Source organism: Peromyscus leucopus, chromosome 1 (genome assembly GCF_004664715.2).
Source record: "Peromyscus leucopus breed LL Stock chromosome 1, UCI_PerLeu_2.1, whole genome shotgun sequence".
NCBI lineage: Eukaryota > Metazoa > Chordata > Mammalia > Rodentia > Cricetidae > Peromyscus > Peromyscus leucopus.
In genome coordinates this window covers 177,406,874-177,428,877 of record NC_051063.1, presented here as the reverse complement: position 1 = coordinate 177,428,877, position 22,004 = coordinate 177,406,874, and the positions used below count along the sequence as shown (strand labels likewise).

Here is a 22,004-nt window from a genome sequence, read left to right as displayed (position 1 = left end):
ATTTGTGTAGAATTGTACAATTCTCTCCATGAATTTTTCCCTTTATCAGTAGTAAGTGATATTTATCATTTTTCATTAGATTTGATGATAAGTCTATTTTGTCAGATTGCATCAGCAAGATTAGCTTGTTTTCAAGCTCCATTTGCCTAGAACATCTTTGTTCATTACTTCATTGTAAGGTTACAACTCTCTTATGATGGAGTACAAAAAAAAAACATTTCTACTTTTTTATTCTAATCTCCCAACCTGTGTCTTTTGATTAAGGAATTAACACCATTAATAGTAAGATACTACTGAAAGGTACCTATTGATTATTGTAATTTTGATGATTTTGCCAATGTGCTCGAGCTGTTTTCCTCTTACTACTTGCTTAGCTGTTGTTCTGGTTTGCTTTGTGGTTTCTGTGATAAAACATTCTTGCTAGAAGCAATGCAGGGGAAGAAAGTATTTATCTGGCTTACACTTTCAGGTCGGAATTTATCAATGGGAGAAATCAGGGAAGTATCTCCAGATGGAACTGAAGCAGGAATCATTTTACTAATCTGCTTGTTAACCTCCTCAGTGTTTCATGCTCAGCTTTCTCATACAAGCCAAACCCAGCTACCTTTGCTGTGTGCCTGAATACATTGATCATCAATGAAGACAACAGCTGAAACACCTGGTAACATGTGAATCTGATGGGGACAATATCTTAACTGTGGCTTCCTCAGATAATTATAGATTGTGTCAAGTTGACTAGGGAAGCTAACTTACACTTGTTGCAGTCTTATGGATACATCTATTTTCCTCTTCAGTCTACACAACTCCTATAAATATGTTTTGTAGAGCTGTGTTGGTGGTCATAAATTCATTTCACATATTTTTAGCATGTAAACTTTTATTTCTACTTGAGTTATGACAAGTAGCTTTGATGGGTACAGTAGTCTGAGTTGTCATTGGTTGTCTTTTAGAACTTGAAATAAAGCTTTTCAGTCCCTTCTGCTTTTCAAAGTCTTAGCTAAAAATCTCTTATTCTGACAGAACTTCCTTTACATTTGACTTGGTGTTTCTCCCTTTTCAATTTCAATATATTTTCTTTGTTAAAATACAATATTTTGAGAGGTGGTTCTTTTCTGGTCTTATCTATGTGGGATTCTAAATTCTGCCTGTATCTGAATTTGCATCCATTCTAACAAAAAGCAACTTAGAGAGAAAAGGGTTTGTTTTGCTTACAACTCCAGAGTACAATTTATTATTGATAAGAAGTCTTGGTAGGAAGTTAAATCACTGTAATTATAGTCAATATCAGACAGACAATATGTTTACTTTGGCTTTCTTGCCTGCAACTAGTTTCTCTTCCCTTATAATTTTTTGGACTCCCATGAGTAGGGAACGATGCTGCCCACAATGTTCTAAATTATCAATGAACTATCAGGACACCTTTTCAAAGACATGCCTAGAGCCAATGTAATCTAGATGATTCCTCACTGGGAATCTTTTCCAATGTGTTTATAGGTTGTGCTATGTTAACACTAAAAGCTACTAAACACAAAATCTCTTTTCCTAGTTATAGGAAATGATGATTAAAAAGGTTTTTTATACCTATGAGCCTTAAATTTCATCTTTGCATAGGGTGACAGATATTTCACTGTTATCTTCTTATTAAATAATCTTTGTTCATATAAGATTGTCCCAAGTCCTCCACCTTGCCTCTGAACTGTGATTTTTTTTCCTGTAAAACATCTTATTTATTATGACCTGGTGTGCATGTGTGCATGAGTGGATGTGTGGGTACACACATCTCAAAGAACATTTGTGAGAACGATACTGTGAAGTCATTTGTCTACATGTAATTTATGTGGGTTACAGAGACAGTTTGATCATCAGGTTTATATGATAAGTACTTTTTTACCCATTTTTATCTCATAATGCCACCATTCACTTTTGTGTCTCTATTTTGTTTACAATTTATTTGTTTATAGACAATTTTTGCTAGTTTCTACATTTCCTTGTGCAATAAAGCTGTTTTTATAACGTACTCTTCAAAATTATGTCATTAGGGGATAGATAGATAATTCAGTGGTCAAAAGTACTTGAAGATTTTCAGAAGAGTGGCATTTGTTTCCCAGCACTCACATTAAGTGACTCACAATTTTTCATGACTCTAGCTTCAGGGGATCACACTCTTCAAATCTCACTGGGCACACACACACACACACACACACACACACACACACAGAGACAGAGAGAGAGACAGAGACAGAGACAGAGACAGAGACAGAGACTCATACTCCTATAAAATACACAAACATACAAAAGTAAAAAAATAAATCTTTCAAAAATAATTTTATTAACTACAAGTTTCTAGGGCCTTGCATATTATCTGATTGCCCATGTATAACATTCTCTCTTTGTCTCTCTCTCTCTGTGTCTCTCTCTCTCTTTCCCTTTCCCACTTCCTCTCATCTTCTCCACATTTCTCTCTACCAGATAACTTATTCACCTCATTATGTTCATTGATGTGATTATTAATGGTGTCGTACAACCTTTATTTGTACCATCCTTGGACTTTACTCAAGAGGTTTTGGTATGAATGGGAATCATTCATCCAAACATCGTGCAAAATACCATTCTTCTCATCTCTGTTATTGAATCATTCTCTCTTCCTAGCACACTTCACCAGGAGGCAGGTACTTACTTGTCTGTTTATTGAACATTACTCCCTGTTAACACTCAGATCTTGTGGTTATTTGTTGTTGGATACAGCCAGTAGGACTCATCACTTGATACACATCAATTAAAATGTAACAAAATAATAAATATCCATGCTGATTATCATGGTGCAAGCCTGAAATCACAACATTCATGGGATCTATTCAAGTGGATCAATAGTTCATGACCAGCCTTGACAACATGCCAAGACTGAGGCAGCCTCGTTGACATACCTCCCTGCCTCCAAATAAACAGATATCTTTTAAAACAACTTCAAAGGCAGAACCACTGTTAATTATAAGCTAGGTATATGTCATTGGCTTATTTTTAGTGCTCAAACCTACACGGTTTTGGCTTTTTGTTTCCTTTCAGACGGGATCTGTTTTATGCCATGGTGGCCACAAATTCTCTGTGTACTGGAAAATGACATTGAACCTCTGGTCTTCTCTGGTCTCTACCTCCCGAGTTTTAGTATTGCAGATGTATGCCACCATATCCAGCTTGTCTTTTAGCTTTTCTTTGGATGTGCATAGGTGTGTGTGTTTATGTTGGCCTGGTTACAAATGTGTGAATGTGGCTGTTCTTGTGCCAAAGCTTGAGTGTGGAAGACAAACAACAACATCAGGTGTTGAGCCTTTATTTCTACCTTGTTTGAGAGAGTCTCTTTCTTCTTGTTCAGCACTGTGTGTGCCAGATTAGCTGGTCACAAGCTTCTAAGCATTCTCCTGTCTCCACTCCCATGTCATAGAAGGAGTACTAAGGTAAGAGATAGAGACAGCATCACCATCTTTGAGTCCTTCCTGAGGATTCAAACTCAGGTCCTCACACATGCAAGGCAAATGCTTTCCACTGAGCCATCACCTGAGCACAGCTTTTAATCTCGTTAAGTGGCTTAACTCTTATGTATTGTGTAATACACTTTCTCTACTAATTCTCTGTAGATCATTTACCCCCTGCTTTCAATCAAATCTTATATTCCTGGAATTCATGCATCCTACTGCTCTGACCATGGTGTAACTCTTATCTTCTCTCTAAACTTGATTCAGTAAGTCCTACAGATAATGATGCAGAATCTAAGTGTGCAATGGAGGCTGAGACGTATACAGAAAGCCTTAGATCAGGAACAGTGAAGACATTGTGACTGTTGAGAGCACATCACAGTAGCCCTAGGAATGTAAATGAGGCACTGAGGTGAAGCTTTTGGACTATGCCTGAAAGGTGTCTAGTTGTCTGGGTTTTGGAAACTTGGGTGTTGAGGAGTCACTATTGAGAAGTGATGGGAGCTTAGATGTGGATGACAGAGTGAGGGGATCTCCCTCAGAAATGGTTAAGATAGTTCTTTAAACTTGATGATAATAAAAAGTCCAAACCTAGCCATGCCAAGACCTCTCTGTTTTACTGTATTGATATGATTGCTTTTCTCTAATACATGCCTCCATCATTGCAACCCACCAGGAGAATGTCTCCATGTGGCATCAGGGATAAAAGAGTGATGTGATGAGTTTACTAATGAGCATGATTTACTCAGCTCACTATCTCTGTGTATGTGTCTAATGTCACATTGAATAGTTTAAATACTGGTTTGATTTTTCTCAGTAAAGCTGTCTGCCATTTGCAGAAAAGTGAAGAATATCAGGAAGACATGACCTTCATTCTATGTGATTAACACTTTTCTCTTCCCTTCACACAGTGGCATATACATCATGGTTTGAGCACATTCATGCCTGGCTATCCATGAGAGAAAGGGACAACTACCTGCTACTGAGGTACGAGATATGAAAAAGATAACGGACATTCTTACAGCAAAAACAAAGCCTCTCACAAACTCACCCTTTGCAGCACCCCATATTTCTCAGTATCCCCATGTCAGTTTTAGGTTCATGAAGAGTCAATTGAAGAGAAATTATGCCCTATATCCTTTATTGACCTGCAGCTGGCAATTTCTCTCCAGCCTCCTTATCCATCATCCCTATCTTTACCTTATTCACCCTGGGGTAGGGTAGAGTAGCTCACACTTGTGCTAACAGTTTTATTAATTCTGTCCATGCAACACATTTAATACACCTAATAACCCATTGTTCAGTGGGGAATGCGTAAAGCAGTTTCATTCTACTGTTGTGCCCAAATGTATGTCATTCCTCTCTACTGTAAGAAGAGGAACAAGGGCAGGAAATCAATCTGTGAATCCTGGGAGAGCACAAGAGCTGAAGTCACATTAACAGCACTTAGTGATACTCACATCTGACTAGACATGTACAGGATGCAGCCTGTCAGGGAGTACTGTGCCCTGTGCTCTGCACTACAAAGGGTGGCCTAAAATACACTGGAGATTTCAAAACTCTTGGTAAAGAATATCTAAAATGTTTCAACATTAAGTAATGACATATGTCTAAATAGACTGATAGGCCACAATCAGATCATTGCAGGTTCCATTTCATTGAATTGTTCCCACTGAATGTGATAAACATGTTTAAGTACTGTACATGTGTCTCAAATATCTCTTACTTTAAAATTTTTTTTGAAAGTCTTGGCAGGGTGTCACATTACTCTAAACCTAGCATGGTCAGATAGAGACAGTTTCAGGGGTTCTAGATCATCCTTGTGTGTATGGTGGGTTTCAGGTCAATCTTGGATACGAGAGACATGGTTTCAAAAGAACATTGAGGAAAAAAATGTTAAGTTCATTTATGTATTTTATTTTCATTTACTTAAAAAATACTCCCTCTAATGATGGATACACACTAATGACACCAAGCCTATAAGCACAAAAATGTTCTCATATAATCATCAACTCAGAAGTTTAAGTAGTTTGGAAGTTATCAGTGAGAGGTAACCATCATTTACATATTACAGATAAAGATATCAATTTCACTTTATACTGAACAAGAAAAATGGTACTGAGCATGCAGTCTGTCAGAGAAAACACTTGCCCATCCTTAAAACAATCCAAAATATTAGTTAAGGAGTAAAAGAAGCTATGTTACAACTACTGTTTACCTTTTAGAAGTAGAGTCTGGTGATGATGAAAGTTACTGAGAGTTGTAACTATTTGTTTTCATTGTTATTTCTCTTATTAAATTTTTTAACATTTAAAATAATTTTTCAATTTAAATATATTTTGATCATGTTCTTCCCTCTCACAATTTCATCCAAATTTTCTACTTCTCCTTATGTACCCAGCCTTAAATACTTTCAAAAAACAAACAAAATACAAATCAAACAAAATTCTCCATGAAAGAAAACAAATTAAAACAATACATAAAATGAAAACACTGAACTGTAACCAAATAAAAGCAACCCCCCACACACACACATGCAAAATGTGGAGTCTATTATACATTGCTATCGTGGTATTTTATTTGTACTGAAATGTGATTTTATTTGTTAATAAATAAAGTTACTTGTGGGTCAGAGCTAATAGCAAACCATACCAGAGCTGGGTGTTTGAGGCACACGCCTTTAATCCCAGCACTTGGTAGAAGAGCTAGGTAGATCTCCATGTGTTCAGGGATACAGCCAGCATTGGAGACACACGCCTTTAATGTCAATACCATAGAATACCTGGAGGGCTGTACAAACAGACAGTGATGAGGCAGTCATGTGTTTGGGTTTACAACCAATGAGAAGACAGAACCAAAAGACTATATAAAGACAAACACACAGGAAGTAGGTCTCTTTTTCGGAGAGGTCTGTTGGCTAGCTGCAGCAGGTGGTTAAGGCTCTTAGCTCTAATCTCTTGACTTTCTTCTTTGCATTGGTTCTGTGATTCTTATTTAATAAGACAGTTGGTTACATCTACACATTGTTCAGCTCCTCCTGAACATGAAAACTGTATTAGAGGAGTTGATATATCCAGTGTCACTGCATTGGAGAAGACTGATTTTCCCTCTCCAAGCAGGTACAAATGAAAGTTGAGTTGTTACCCTTTAGCCTAGTGGCTAGATTTTAATTTATTTATTCATTCATTCAGTTTCTAAAAATATAACAAAATAAAGTACAATATGTTGAAATAATATTATTGCCTCAAAGTTGGACAAGATAAACCAACAGAAGGAAAACAGCACAAGAGAAGGCACAAGCAGAGACTCACATGTTTGAACATCCAGGAAGACCACAAAATCACTAAACTCTAGACCCTAACATATAAGCAGAGGATTGGTGCAGACTGGTGTGGCACTTCCCATGCTGCTCCAGTCTGTGCTTCATATGAGCTTTTCTTATGTTGGTGTGGAAGGCCTTGTTTTTGGTGTCAAGAAATGGCCATTTGAGACACCATCTCCTCCATTATTAGGTTATACTATTTAGATGATCTTTATATGTATAAGGAAATTCCCTCAAATGTCCATTACTTTTAGCTGTGCCTCTCCATATCTGCCACACCAACTCCAGTGTCGTCCGTGTGACATGAACAATTATGTCAATAATAGCGGACAGGAGATACGTGTCCCACGGGACTAAGCTCCCTGGAGGCCCCTGGCAGAGTGCCCGTGTTATGCCTCCTTCTCAAAGGAGACGTACTTCAGAGATCATGAGCTCCCTGGTCTATGGGTTCTGTATAACTGCTTTTCTGATAATGTTCTAATTAATCTATAAAACACAGCCAAAATTAATGAATGCTTGGGTTGTGAACTGTGGAGGAAAGGGGAAGCTGAACATGGACCTTATTTAGAAATAGAAGAATGAACTATTCCTTAAAGAATTCAAGCCTCAAGCCGCTAGATAATAGAAAGTATAATAGTTCAGGTACTTCTAGGGAATGAACACTCACCCACTAGGAATCCTTTAGGAATCCCAACTAAAGTGATTCATGGCAGAAAACATTATCTCATAGGAGGCAGATGGTGGGCCCCTCTGTTGAGGAAGTTCAGCATGGAAAAATTAAGGACTACAGCAGAACCCCTTCCCCTCACAGGAGTAAAAGTACAAGAGTCCATATTCCATCAGGTAAAAAGGTTTATATTAGAAGAGATATATGGTAAAGAACTGAAGAAAGACTTAGGGAGGATCTGCAGCATCCAAATTGGCTAAATGGGTCATGAGAACCAGAAAAGTAGAAGTGCATAATAAACTAGCGAGCGGCTGAGATAAAGATGAAGGACACAGCTGCAACTGCAAAGAAGCCTTCACAAGTCTAGGGACCATACTAAGTTTATAAAACACAGACTGCTCTTTTGGGTCATAAAGTTCTTGTGAGTGAAGGGATATGTCTAGCGCTGATTAGTAACTGTGTGCTTGATTTTTTTTAAAGATGATGTAATTGAATTATTGCCAAGCTCTTGTTATTCCCTGTATGACTTGATAGTTTTCTTTTCTGTATATAAACTACTGATTTGCAGAAGTAAAATTGCAGCAGATTCAAAACACTTTTGAGTGTGTTGTCTGTCTTTCAGTCGCCAAATCCTTGCCTTCCTGACTACCCAAGCCCTGATTCTCCTACACTCGTGGTACTCCCGGTGGGCCAGTCCTTGGCACATATCCCCTCCTCAAGTCTCCTTTCCTCATCCACACTTGGTCCTTCCATTCTAGTACTTAACTAGTCATCTATTATTTGCCTTCTAAGTTTAGATTTTTTATAATTATGACATACTGAGAGAACTTTCTTCCCTGACACAGTCTGTTTAGTATTCTGTATGCATCATTTACTTTGATAGGCATCTATTTATTGAGGATAGGGAAATATTCTTCTATGATTGTGTTGAAGGTATTTTCTGTGCCTTTGACCTGAGTTTTCTTCTTCTTCCTCTATTTTAATTATTAAACTTATTATTTTCATAGTGTCCCAGACATCCTGAATGTTTTGTGACAGGATTTTTAGATTTAACATTTTCTCTGACAAATGTCTACATTTCTTCTATGTTGTCTTCAATACCTGAGATTCTCTCATCCATTTCTGTATTCTATTCCTCAATATCATCTCTGAGGTTCCTGATTTATTCCCAAGTTTTTCTTTTTCATTTCCTTCAATTTGGGTTTTGATGATTTCAACTTTCATGTCTTCATTGATATTTATTTCCTTCCATGGCTTGTATTTTCACAGATTTCTTCATGGGATTTATTCCTTTTTTTCTTTAAGGACCACTATCATTTCCATACAGGCTTTTTAGGGTCCTTTTCTTCTTCTGCAATTATGTTGGAATATTCATGACCTGTTGTAGTATGGTTGCTGGGTTCTAGTGAAGACATGCTGTCCTAGATGTTATTGATTATGCTTTCAGGCTGGCATCTATGCATCTTGGATTAGGAAAATTGTAATTCTACATGCTGATATCTGGTCTTGTCTTTGCTGGGTTGATGCTTCATTTCTTATTCTCTTGCTCAGTCAGGTACTTAGGAGAGTGCGGTGGCTGTGTGTTGCATAGTAAGAAATTCTTATGGGATCCTGATAAGTGTGTCCACTGGGGATTTCAGTTAAAATGTTTCCAGGTATAGAAAGCTGACATTTAGGAATGGAGATGACAAGGTGGAGGACATAAGAAGATTCACAGAAGAGAAGAGAACAGAGTATTCCACAGGAAGTGTTTAGTCACCTGGGAATGGGACAACTGAGTGAGATCAGGCCACAAGAGAAGGTTTGATATGATAGTATGAATGAGACTGAAGATCAGACTTAGAAGAATGGAAGGAGAGATGAAGATCTCCAGTTAACCTACTTGCTTTCCTGGTTAGAGTGGCAAGTTGGTTCTTAGGTAGTATCTTCTGGATTTCAGGATTTGCTAGGCCAAAAATTGAGAAGGGAGAAGAAATTTTGGTTGTTAAAAATCTGGGTTACCCACATGAGACAGGGGCATGTGGGGGAGAGGACTGCAGCAGGTTGTCTACACAGAGCTTTAAATGAGACAAGGAGACTGGACTTAGAGGAACAAATGGAAATGTGAAGATTTGCATTTAACATAACTGTTTTCCTGCCCAGCTTGGGCTGTAGGTTCCTAGGGAACGCTTGAAGTAGTGCACGTGTAGGACAAATCAACTCATTGTGGTATGAATGTTAGGAGGGATCAGGGAGATCCACTAGAAAATGGTGTGGCTAAGGCAGGTGTTCTGCTGCAGAGCTGGGGGCAAGACAGGGGATTGGACTCAAAGGAATGAAGAGGGTGAAGATCTGTAGTTAGCTTACCTCTTCCCTGGCCACAGTGGTCTGTGGATTTGCAAGGAGGCTATGTTGGACCTGGATTTTCAGATAGTACATGAATTGGAGAAGTGGGGTTAGAAAACCTAGATGATAAGAAATGCCACAGATTATCTGTGGCATAACTGGGAATAAGACAGGAGAATTGCATTTAAAGAAGCACAGGGAAAGGTAAAAATCTGAAGTCAGCCTACCTGCTTCCCTGGCAGGTATTGTTGGATTCTGTAAAGTCTTATTAATAGAAAACCCTGAGCCAGATATTGGGGTAATATCAGAGAAGCAGAGCAATCCACAGCCTTCCTCACCTTGACAACTCCTCAGCTGATCCTGAAGGCCTCTGAGCCCTCACCTGAAAGGCCTCAGCTAAAAAGAGCCTTTAGTTCCTGTCTCCTTATGCCTTATATACCTTTCTTCACCCTGCCATATTACTTCTTGGGATTAAAGGAATGTGTGCTTCCCAAGAAAAATCATGAGATCACAAGTGCTGGCATTAAAGGTGTGTGCCACCAATGTCTGGCTCTGTTTGTTCCTAGACTGACTCAATCTCATGTATTTAGTCCAGGGTGGCCTTGAACTCACAGGGATGTAGAAGGATTTCTGCCTCCAGAGTGCTAGTATTAAAGATGTGTGCCACCACTTCCTGACCTCTATGTCTAGTCTAGTGGCTGGCTCTGTCCTCTGATACTCAGGCAAGTTTTATTAGGGTATACAATCTATCACATTTCCCACTTTTGTCTAAAATAATAGAAGATGATTATAACTAATATAAGAAAAAGTATATGCAATATGTACTATAAGTATATACAATATATAAGTCAAGAATTACATTAACAATGTCCAGTCCAATAACATTTAACAGATTCAGAGAAAATATTCCATTATTTATCCTATTTTGGTGAGTCTAAAATGTTATACCTAAGTCACTTCCTATTCTAACTTGTATTACCAAGCAAACACTATCTTTTGATATCTTTCAAACTTACATAATTTACAACTCTTCAGTGAGTTTCCATTCTGAATTAGTTAACAAAAAAACTGTAACTATAACTACCTAGTCTTCAACTCCCTCAAGACCCAAGAAGGAAATAATATTACCTAAAGTAAACAGGAAGTACAAGCAACATCTAAAATATGTGAGAAATGATAGAAACAGCTGATTGCCTGGCAGTCACCCAGTGTTTCTCTGCAATGTCATGGCATCCATCTTCAGCCTACAGACCTAGCATATTTGACAGACTCATTTGTAACTAAGGGTTTTCAAAAGGGCCTTCCTACCTTGTCTTGGCAAGGTTCAGCAGTACTTTCTTTTGTGTCCTGCTTGTTCCTTTGGACATTGTACTGTCAGCAGTTGAAGCAAGGGCACTTTCTCGCCCAATGGCTAACTTTTTACCACAAAGAAAGTAAACTACATAAGAGTTTCTTCCATGCCCCTCATCTTCTCTAAATTAGATTTGTGCTGTCAGGAGCAGACATATTTCATAGTCATAAAAAGAATGTATGTTATTAAAACATATCAAATGTCATATTCTGCAGATCTCTGAAGTGTTTGAAGATGACCTATCTAAAATATATTTCTGTTTGACCTTGAAAACATACCTACAAGTTCAATTATAATAGGTGATTAACTACTAACTTGCATTTTTTATATTATAATTGGTTGGTAATAATAAATTTCAAAGACTGGCAATTTGCATTGCATTGTTAAATGAATAGTATAGGTACTTGAACAAGATTAGAATTGTATGTACAGTATATTGCAACAAAATTAGTCTCAAATTTGTATTGATATACAAAATTTGTGTACAATGTACAAAAATCCAATCCAATGTAAAATATTTAAAACTAGTAGTTGCTTTTTAAAAGTACATTAAATAATCTACCCACTTATCCTATTATTTCTATGTCTTTATTTTTTAGAGAGGATTCAGTAACCTACTCTTTATCTATATCTTCTTTTTTTTTTCCTTTTCAGAGTAGACTCAATAATCTACACTTTTATCATTTATATACTTTTTAGAGTAGATTCAATAATGTAGTTTTTATCTTATCATTTATATATAATGTTTCTATATCATATTCACCTTACTTCTTTTAGAAAGAGATTGACTATGACCAAAAACAATTTTTAACCAACCCCTAAACAGACAAACATCCATAATCCATTTTTGGAATGGACCATTGTTTTCTAGGCTACTTCCTGCTGATTGGGAACACTGATAGTCTTATGGAGGCACAGAGAAAATTTAGGATTATGGTCAAATCCTGATTGGAGTAGTCTATGAGGCTGTATCATCTCAAATAGCCATCTTAATATTGTCCCGACCAGTTTTTAGTCCAAAGCCAATCTTTGGGTGGTGCTTATCAGCTTGGTGACATTATCATTGTCCTGATGAAATTGTCATTGTGCAGCCCCATCACCTTTTTGAAGACTTCAAAGTTACTGTTAGGAATGGTTATGGTTCACTGCAGAAAACTGATGGAGACTAAAACCTGAAATCATGTACAGGAAGCTACATGAAGCCTTTTTATACAATTAGTTAGTATTCTATATGACCATTAATGTCATGACAAAAATTATATATATATACAAATCTCATAAATTTTGATATAAAATTCATACCCTAAGAAAAGTTTTAAAGAGTCAAAATAAAACCAAAGGATCATGAGATTAATAGCAATACAATAATCCCTTAATTTTGGTTTTTCTTCTGTTCCATATCAGGTAGCTCTTGTGACATGATACACAGATTTAACAAGCATGCTTGAGTTTAGAGAAGGAGAGCAGCACATTCCAATTCTAAAACCAGCTTTGATTTTTAATTGAACTGTGACTACATGAAGACTACTCGTCTTATATATCTGTAGAGAATAGCAGCAACAAACATTTAGGAAGACTAATGGAATTTTATCTTATTAGATATGTGATATACCAATAGGCCAATTTACTCTTTTTCTTGGGACTTTTTTTTCTGGATGATTTGTCCTTTTTCTTCAGATGTCTCATTTGTACAGTGTTCTTCACATTCCTCAGCCTTCATTCTCCTGAAATACAAAACCAAAACCCTTCCCCAATCCTAACTTGGGGGAATTTCCATTTTCTAATGTTTATCAGTTTTGATTTATGGTTTCTCCTTAAAGTTTTGTTTTATTTTCTAAAGCTGTAATTTTTGTTCTCTTTTCTATCACTATTCTATTCTATCACTCCAAGCAGTGTGTTTTTTACAATAGGCATTAGGTTCTTTAATTGCTCTAGGAAGAAGTTTACTACAGGATTACAGAAAAGGATTCAATGGAATTTAACATGGGGGCCTGCAAGAGGCCCTTCAGGAAGTTTCCCAATGGCAAAGGCAAGGAATTATCTTTCCTGTCTCTTGTTGATCTACATTTGTTAGTCCAATATCTGCCTTTGACACACTTTCTGCATAATCCAGAAGGGAGGGGTGCTCTGTTGGGTTTATTCCTTGAAAAAAACATTATTTCTAGGAATGCCCTGTTTACAGTCCCTTTTTAGGTGACCTTGTTTACCACAATTAAAACATTTGACATTACTATTTTTCTTCAAACCTCTGGAAATGACCTCTCAGACTAAGCATCATCATGATCATGAGATTTAATATTTATTATATCTCAGATCCATTCCTCCAATGGTGCTGATCTTGCCTTTAACAGCCTAATTACCCTTTTGCATTGTGCATTAGCATTTTCAAAAGCCAGGGATTTAATTATTACCTGTCTAGCTTTTGAATTTGGTATCATTCTCTTTACTATTGACATCAGTGAAGGTTTCTTTTGGGCCCTATATAACTTTAGTAAATGACTCAATTTTTTTTCTTACTTTTTCAATTCTGTCCCAAACATTCAAGGATGTCATTTGGCATAAAGCCATGGTGTTGTCATCATATAAACTTTGTCTTTGTATATAAGCACAATGACAATATCTCTGAGAGGTTGATCTTGGAAAATTGCCATACCTCTATCCCTACTTCAACATTTAATGGTCTTAGTCTCATCTGTCTACCATGTCCTCCATTGTAATTGGGGACTGCCCTCTAAACTGCTGTAACCAAATCTCTCCAGCCTTGAAGGATAATTTTATTAAAAATTAATCACGAATTTAACATCTGCTTCATGAAAGATGAGTGGATGCCTTAAAAGATTGTTGCTTCTAAGAATTTCCTCAAACCTAACATTTGCATAGGAGTCAAGTCAGCACTTACACAGCATTGAGGATATCTATGACTGGGTAGTTCCTGTAAGGTTACTAGATAGAATAAGGTTGGCTGTTTGAAAGCCCTAGGCTGTTTCTCTGTAACCTTTTAATGCAATGTTGAGATTGGTTCTCCATTAAATTCTTCTGTCTGGGTCTGAATTTCTCTGTGATTTGTTTTAACAAGTTTTTCTGAAACTTATATCTTGGCACACATATTAACCAATTTTATTAATGATAAAACAGAAATGATCAAAAAATAGTACTTATAATTGATGTTATGAAAATCCCATCAGTATTAATTACCCTTTCATTTAATTGGCCCATTTTCAGACTATCAATTGTATTATCAAGTAGAGACATAAATCCCTCTATTATAAAAACGCTTCCCATTTTCTAATGTGAGAAAAAAATTTCTATTAAGTAATTCCTCCTTAAGAAATCCCAGTTGACTCACCAACTCTGCTGACAATGACATTCAGATGATTGTGTGGCAGCAGCCTGAGGAGGAGGCCCAGATGTGGCTAGAGTTTTCCTGCCTTGCCCACAGTCAAAAGAAATCTTTGTCACCTGCCAGTTCCACAGCTGCTCAGACCCAACCAATTAAACACAGGGACTTATATTGCTTACAAACTGTATGGTCATGGCAGGCTTCTTGCTAATTGTTCTTATAGCTTAAATTAATCCATTTCCATAAATCTATACCTTGCCATGTGGCTCATGGCTTACCAGCGTCTTCACATGCTGCTTGTCCTGGCGGCAGCTGGCAGTGACTCCTTCTGCCTTCCTGTTCTTTCTTTTCTCCTCTCTGTTAGTCCTGCCTATACTTCCTGCCTAGCCACTGACCAATCAGTGTTTTATTTATTGACCAATCAGAGCAACACATTTGCCATCCCACAGCACTGAGAGAAAGCTAAAACCCACCAGGAGATAAAAGGAGCAAATGATCCAACTGTCTGAATGGGGGAAGTCTTCCAACGTGGCTAACTCCTATGGTTTTTGGAGCCCAAAAACCTGTGGAGTTTGCTGCAGAGGCTGCAACAAAAACCAGTGGGTTAGAGAGTTCACCCCACATAGAGTAGAGGCTCTGGCTATGTGTAGTTGAGGCCTGAGCGGGGAACTGCAAGGCCACAGGCCAGAGGCTTTTTCGTGAATTCATGCCCCGAAAGTTGGACACCAGATGTTAATCAAATTCTCAAGAGTCTTTTAATAAAAAACCTGGAGTCAGAAATTGGGGTAAATACTGAAAGATCAGAAAGAAAAAGGAACAAGCCACCTCTTACAGCTAGGACTCCTCAACCTGCAAAGCTTTCCTCAGCCAAAAGATTTTAGTTACTCTCTCCTCAAGCCCATATACCTTCCTTTGTCATGACATATTACTTCCTGAGATTAAATATGTGTGTGCTTCCCAAGCAAAGGCATGAGATTTCAAGTACTAGGATTAAAGGTATGTGCCACCAATCCACCAATGTCTGGCTCTGTTTCTCTGCTACACTGAGTCAATCTCATGAAGTCCAATGTGGTCTTGAACTCACAGAGATGCAGATGGATCTCTGCCTCCAGAGTGCTAGTATTAAAGGTGTGTGCCACTACTTCCTGAGCTCTATGTCTGATCTAGTGGCTGGCTCTGACTTCTGATCTTCAGGTAAGCTTTATTAGGGTACACAATATATCAGCACAGGTAGTAACAACAAAAAATTCATTTTTAATGAAAAATATTAAGGAGCATCGAAAACAGAAAAATTGGATCATTCAAAAAATGTGATCTCTTAACCTTATCATCTAGGAACAGAGAGTTTCTATCTAAGTAGCAACACCAAAGACTGTTTTGTATTTTGTGAAATATTTTACTTTCTCATTATAAAATTCAGTATTCCCCAGTAAGCTTCCTTACACAACTGTCTCTGTTGTATGGTACTGCAGTTTCTCAAAAGTCTCCTGTTCAATCATTCAACTCATCCTTTTCAGTTATTGCCATGGTTGTTTCCTTCCCATGAAACTCAACTTGTCGTAAAATATGTAATAAAACTATTGAGCCAATAATACCTTCAGGGCTCAGGACAAGGGCTAGAATTCAAAGAAAAGTCTTCAGTGTTCCAAAATTCTGCCTTATTATGACCATCTTATTGGATTGACCCAGTTGTGGCGGTCAACAGTTGTAATTCCAGAATACAGGCGTCTGAACAGGAAGACTGTGAACATGATGCCCATCTTAGTTACAGCATGAGTTCATGAATCAAAACAAAATAAAACCTCCCAGAACTACCCCAAGTAATAATTACTGAGATCATTCTTATGAAAGTGTTTTAAAACCATATTATCCTCAGTTACCCACAGGAAACAATATTACATGGTATAAACATTAACCACTCTCAAATTATTTGTGCACATTGCCTTCATTCCCATTTATCACTGTCTAGAATTAATTCTATAAGTCTCTTTAAACATCTCAGGGCAGGTTGGGTGTGGTGGTGCACACCTTTAATGCCAACACATAGGAGGTAAAGCCAGGTAGGTGGATCTCTGACCTCTGTGAGAGGTCAGTCTAGTCTTCAGAGCAACTTCCATCCTACAAGTCGGAGCTCCATTGTGAGAACCTTTCTTAGGAAACAGAATTGCAGTGCATTTAGTAGGTGTGTTATCACACACCTGTGAACACAGCACTACAGAGATGGAATCAGGAGGATCAAATGTTCAATGACTTCATCCACTATGAAGTAAGTTTGAGAAAAGCATCGGTTATATGAGACCCTGTCTCTAATATCCTCTCCTCCCTAGAGGAAATTCCAGACTGTGTCTTGTAGGGCCACAGATCAGCCACATTTCAAGCCCACTCAATATACAAATGCTGGGTGGGACTCCTACCCTCTCTACATGGCCTGTTTCTTTCCTAAACCCTTTTCAATGCTTTCTCGCTTCATGTTGACATTTCTTTCTTCATGTCTTCTTTCATCCTCATTCCATAGTTCCTGTCTCTGCATCTGTTCTCTCAGAGCTTTCTGCTGATTACCTTCACTTTGTTTCTTCTTCTTTTAGGACACAAAGAGCACAATAGAGAAGATCTGTGACTTTCTAGGAAAAAATAGAGCCAGATGAACTGGATATGGTCCTCAAGTACAGTTCCTTTCAAGCCATGAAAGAAAATAAAATGTCCATTTCAGTCTCCTCATGGAAGATGTAGCTATTTTTGATTTGGTTCTCTTGAGAAAAGGTGAAAAAAAATTGAACTTTAAATGATGTCAGAACATGTGGAGGGCTTGTTGTTCCACTGAGACTCTAAGAAAGTGTTAGGAATGTTTTAGAAGTCATTGCTCATCACATGATAGTTTCTCACAGACCTTACAGAGGAATCTTTCCATGGTGATGATGTGGGCTTCAGTAACTCTGAAAAAATTGATTTGTTCTGGGAGAGGATCTTGGGATTGCAGATGGTTGTTTCCAATACCCTAAATGGAAAAAAAAAGGTAGACGTTGCAATGAGGCTTAGTAAGGCTCCCTGTATCATAGAAATCTAAAGAAAACATGTAGCGCATGGGACCAAAGATATATTTGAATGATTACCACAGATAACACTTCCATTAATGGATGGAAAAGATGTTGAATGTGTCAAGATTTCTGAACCTTAGTAGCCTGAGAGTAGACCCACATAAAGTCTAAGCTAATTGTTCTCCTCTGTTGCAACCTGATGGTAATCGCCAACCTAATTTTGGATTGCCTCAGGCTCGGAGCTACTCAGTTTGTTGTTAATTGTCTCTCCTGGGATGGGAATATCCATCTTCTCTATGTTTCTGCCACCTCTCTATGCTGGGAGCAGACTGCAGGTATGATTTCAAAGCTCTAAAGTTGAGGAGGAACTTTGCCAGAATGAATCACAACTGGAGTGTCACTTTTATCTAATTAGCAAAGAATTGGAAAAAGAATGAGTCAGATGTCAGGTCTTAGGGGATGAGAAAGAACATGGGTATAGACACATGAAGCAAAGGGTTTAAATTTCTTACCCAATAACTTACATGTTTCAGCCTTAAACTTCAGTCTTCCTCCACCACAGAGTGTAAGGATCAGGTGCTAAAATATAAGGACATCATGAGTATACATAGAGTAAGTAAGTTAAAGTGGTTAGTGCATTGCATTTAATCCAATACTGTTGGTGTCCTCACAAGAGGAGGTTGGGACTCGGATTTGAGCACACATATATGTCTCCTCAAGAATATAGTCGTCTATACACTAAGGATTGAGGCCACTGGGATAATCAGACTCCTGTGCTCCAGACTCTGGAGACAGAGTTCTCTGAACCATAACTGAAGTTTTCATATAAAAAGAGTAGTTGCCCATTCTTGGATTTCTGGTAATGAATCAGAATTCGGCAGAGGTAAAACAGTATGCATACATGAAAGGCTTTAATGAAATGCCAAAAGAAATCAAGTGGCTTGTTTACTAGGCAAAGGCTATGGAGACTAACATGCAAAAATTTGTCAGAAACACCCTGGAACAGATGCAATGGAATTAGGTACACGATTTTATGAGGCCAACTGTCATTTCCACTTCTCCATGTAGATTCTTCCAGAATGAGAGCACAATAGGATTTAAGTCTCATAAAAAACATAGTATTTTTCATGTATCATATATCTTAGGAGAAAATACATATATATTTGTTCTGTAAAAAACTTGTTCTGACTCCATAAGCCATTTATAATTTAATTATCCTAGTGATTACATATGGCATCTGGTTCTTTTGCTTTTAAAGATAACGTTTACTCTGGGGAATTATTTCCTTGTACTCACAATCATTATATGCCATGAGTTCCACTGGAAATCAGGATATCGAAGGGAAAGACCAACTTCATTACTCACCCCACCCTGATTCATTATTTTTTTATAGAGGATGCTGAGTTGGATATGATGGGAAATAATTCTGAAATAAAATGCATGAGGATAATATTGGTCTTTTCAATTTACACATGAGATTGGTTTCATTTTTTAATCTTGAGGATATGATCAGATCAAAGATTGATTCTAAAATTAATTTCATTACTTACTACTACATAACTAATTCCCTAAATCATGATGCATGAAAAACTGTGTTAAGTGATACTGGCTTTAAATGGGAGGAATTCTCTAGACCTAATTTCACTGTCCTTTAGTTGTGTTTCTCGGGATACAAGAAAAATACATTTTCCTGCTTCTAGAGAGTTACTCTAAAGAGGTACTCTTTATGTGGGAGACTCAATCATCTGGCTACGTGGGATTAATCATGTTTTAAGCTTCAAACAATTATTTTCTACAAATAAATTTGGTCATTATGCTTGCATATTAAGATGCTGCAGGAGCCAGATGGTGGTGATGCACGACTTTTATCTCAGCACTTAGGAGGCAGAAGCAGGGGATCTCTGTGAGTTCAAGGCCAGCCTAGTCTACAGAACAAGATCCACGATAGGCACCAAAACTACGTGGAAAAATCCTGTCTCAAAAATAAAAAAAAAAAGATGCTGCAGGAAATGCAGACCAGAGACATGGTCATTCCCATTCATCCACAGTTTAGTTGACAGAACTTTTTATAAAGACATTTTCTCAATGAAGACATGAGGAAAGAAATGACTTCTGACAAACTTCAAAGGATTTGGACCTCATTCCTTCACAGTGGATGTTTCCTAAACAGGGAGCTTGAGCCATTAATCATTTTCACTGATTTCCTTGTATTCACAATCATTAATTAATTAATCTGAGAAGGTATTAATCTGAGACACAGAGGGAGGAAAACCTAGAGAGAAGCCCACTATCTGCAGGCTAGGGAAGACTTTTGTGAGATCTACAGCATAAAGAACTATGAGGAAGTTCTTTTCCAACAAGACAAACCACCAAGCATTAGGGTTATTCTGTCCCGTGACAAAACAGAGTTTGAGGTCTTTAGAAAGAACAAATGAACAGAAATATATGCTTGTAGGATGCACAGGATTTTGACATAATTTGACTTAAAACTTCATGTGTGTACCCGCAAAGACATGTTTCTCTTATCTGAACTGGTTCAATCCAGTGAGCAGGCATATTGAATTTGCTGAGATTCTAGTAGCTTGACATGCATTCTGGCTTTCCAGTAGCCAGTAGTGCTGTAGGAAACAATAACAAAACTTGTTCTAATAATGAATATAGTAATAAGCTGACAGTAGCAATGGATACTTATAGGTTCCCATCTTAAAAGATGACACTCTTATACTCATATCAATTAATGGTATATTTTTTAATATTGTGTATCAATAGTTACCAATTAATTATGAATACTTTGTATATTTTCTTTAGTAATACATCTGGAAATTTAATTTATGTGGTACATAAGGAATATAATGTGATAAGGAAAATATGACATCTATTTTCAATCTTTTTTACTTTAAATCCTCATCCATCACTATTATTCTGGGTAACTTCTCAAGGACTAATTTTTCCTCATCTCATTTCCTCAAAAATGAGAACAAGGCAAGTACCATCCTCACTCATTCATGAATGCTTTCAATAATTCCACACTAAGTAAGTTCTATATATCTAATATGCTTTGATAAAGGAAGCCTTTGGTGATGCAAGCAATATTCTACTTTTCAAATACATTAGATATATATTTCAGGCATTTTTTAAAAAAGGAAATTCATCCAAGTGTCAAACTATGAAATAAAAACCAGCAAGGATATGGCCTGCAGGGTTCTACATGGAGGGAAGATATGAAGATGTGTCCACAGTGGCATAAATTAAGAAACTAAAGAACAAAAAGTGACTATATGGAAGACATCAACAATCTAGGGTGAAGGAACACACAATGCAATGTGAGCAGTTGGACAATTTTACATCTCTAATGTCAAACCTAAAGACATATTAGAATGGAGTGATAAGAACCAAGATATGGTAAAAATGTATGGTTAAAAGATCATGTAGATCTTCACACATCTCCAAGCACCATACTGACTGAAAACAAGAATCTTGGGATGTTTCCAGCTAGCAGTTGCTAGGTCTGCTGCATCTGATAAAATCATCAAGAAGATTGTCATGTAGCTCACAACAGTGTGTATCTCCAGCTCAAGGGGATCTGAAGCCTCAAACCTCTGCAGGCACCTGCATTCATGTGCACCTATACACACACACAATTAAAATTAACATTAAAAGATGTTTTAAAAGTTGCTTACATGCTTTGCAGAACTTTTATAAGTAAACCCTAAAAGGTATAAAAAAGAACTGAAATCTGTTCTGGTAATTGAAATGAGAAACTCTGTTGGGTTGGACAATGTGATGGAAGCAGGTGTAGTGAGAAGCAGGAATAATCTGAATATCTAAAAGGCAGAGCTAGTGTTAAAGCTGTTGATATGGTGGGATAGGAGAAGGGGGGACATTATTACCACAGAGGTAGAAATCTGATGTATATTACTTCAAGGCATAATATGTGTTCTCCAGGAAGTCACTGGTTCTTCCACTTTATTAACTGTGTGGTCCTTGACAAGTTGATGGTAAGAGCATGTTAAGGAAGGACTGAGAGCAGTGTTGAGATCATCCTTAACCTATCTATGTGTCTATTTAACATTTTCCAGGTATGACTGGGGACTGGAAGATTCACTTTACAGTAACCCAAGATGAAGCCTTTGATAAAGTATTCCAGGAGAAAATGGCTGGTTTTCCCACAGGGCTTTTCCTGTGGAAATAATTTCTTAACATTTAAAGCATATATTGACAGAGGGGTTTATTTTCCTGTCATTATACATGTGAATGCCTGGATGCAATCATAGAATAAATCTTGTTATTGAAATGGGGAGTTATTTTTTAAAGATATTAGTAGTAGCAGCAGTAGTAGTGGTGGTAGTTGTCATTGTATTGTGTGTGTGTGTGTACATGTGAGTATGTGTGTGTGTGTGTGTGTGAGTGTGTGTGCATGTGAGTGTGTGTATGTGTGTGTGTTTCTGTATTTCTGTGTACAGTGCATTCAAAGGTCAGAAGAATGCATTGGTT

The 22,004-nt window shown here is 37.4% G+C and overlaps 1 long non-coding RNA gene across 1 annotated transcript; it reads left to right on the top strand.

The window, feature by feature from the left end:
- The first annotated feature begins 3,194 nt into the window (after positions 1-3,194).
- On the top strand, positions 3,195-21,797 carry LOC119087293. Its single transcript, XR_005090715.1, has 3 exons — positions 3,195-3,452; positions 4,382-4,457; positions 21,590-21,797. It is a non-coding gene; the product is annotated as an uncharacterized LOC119087293 (long non-coding RNA).
- The last annotated feature ends 207 nt before the right edge of the window (positions 21,798-22,004 follow it).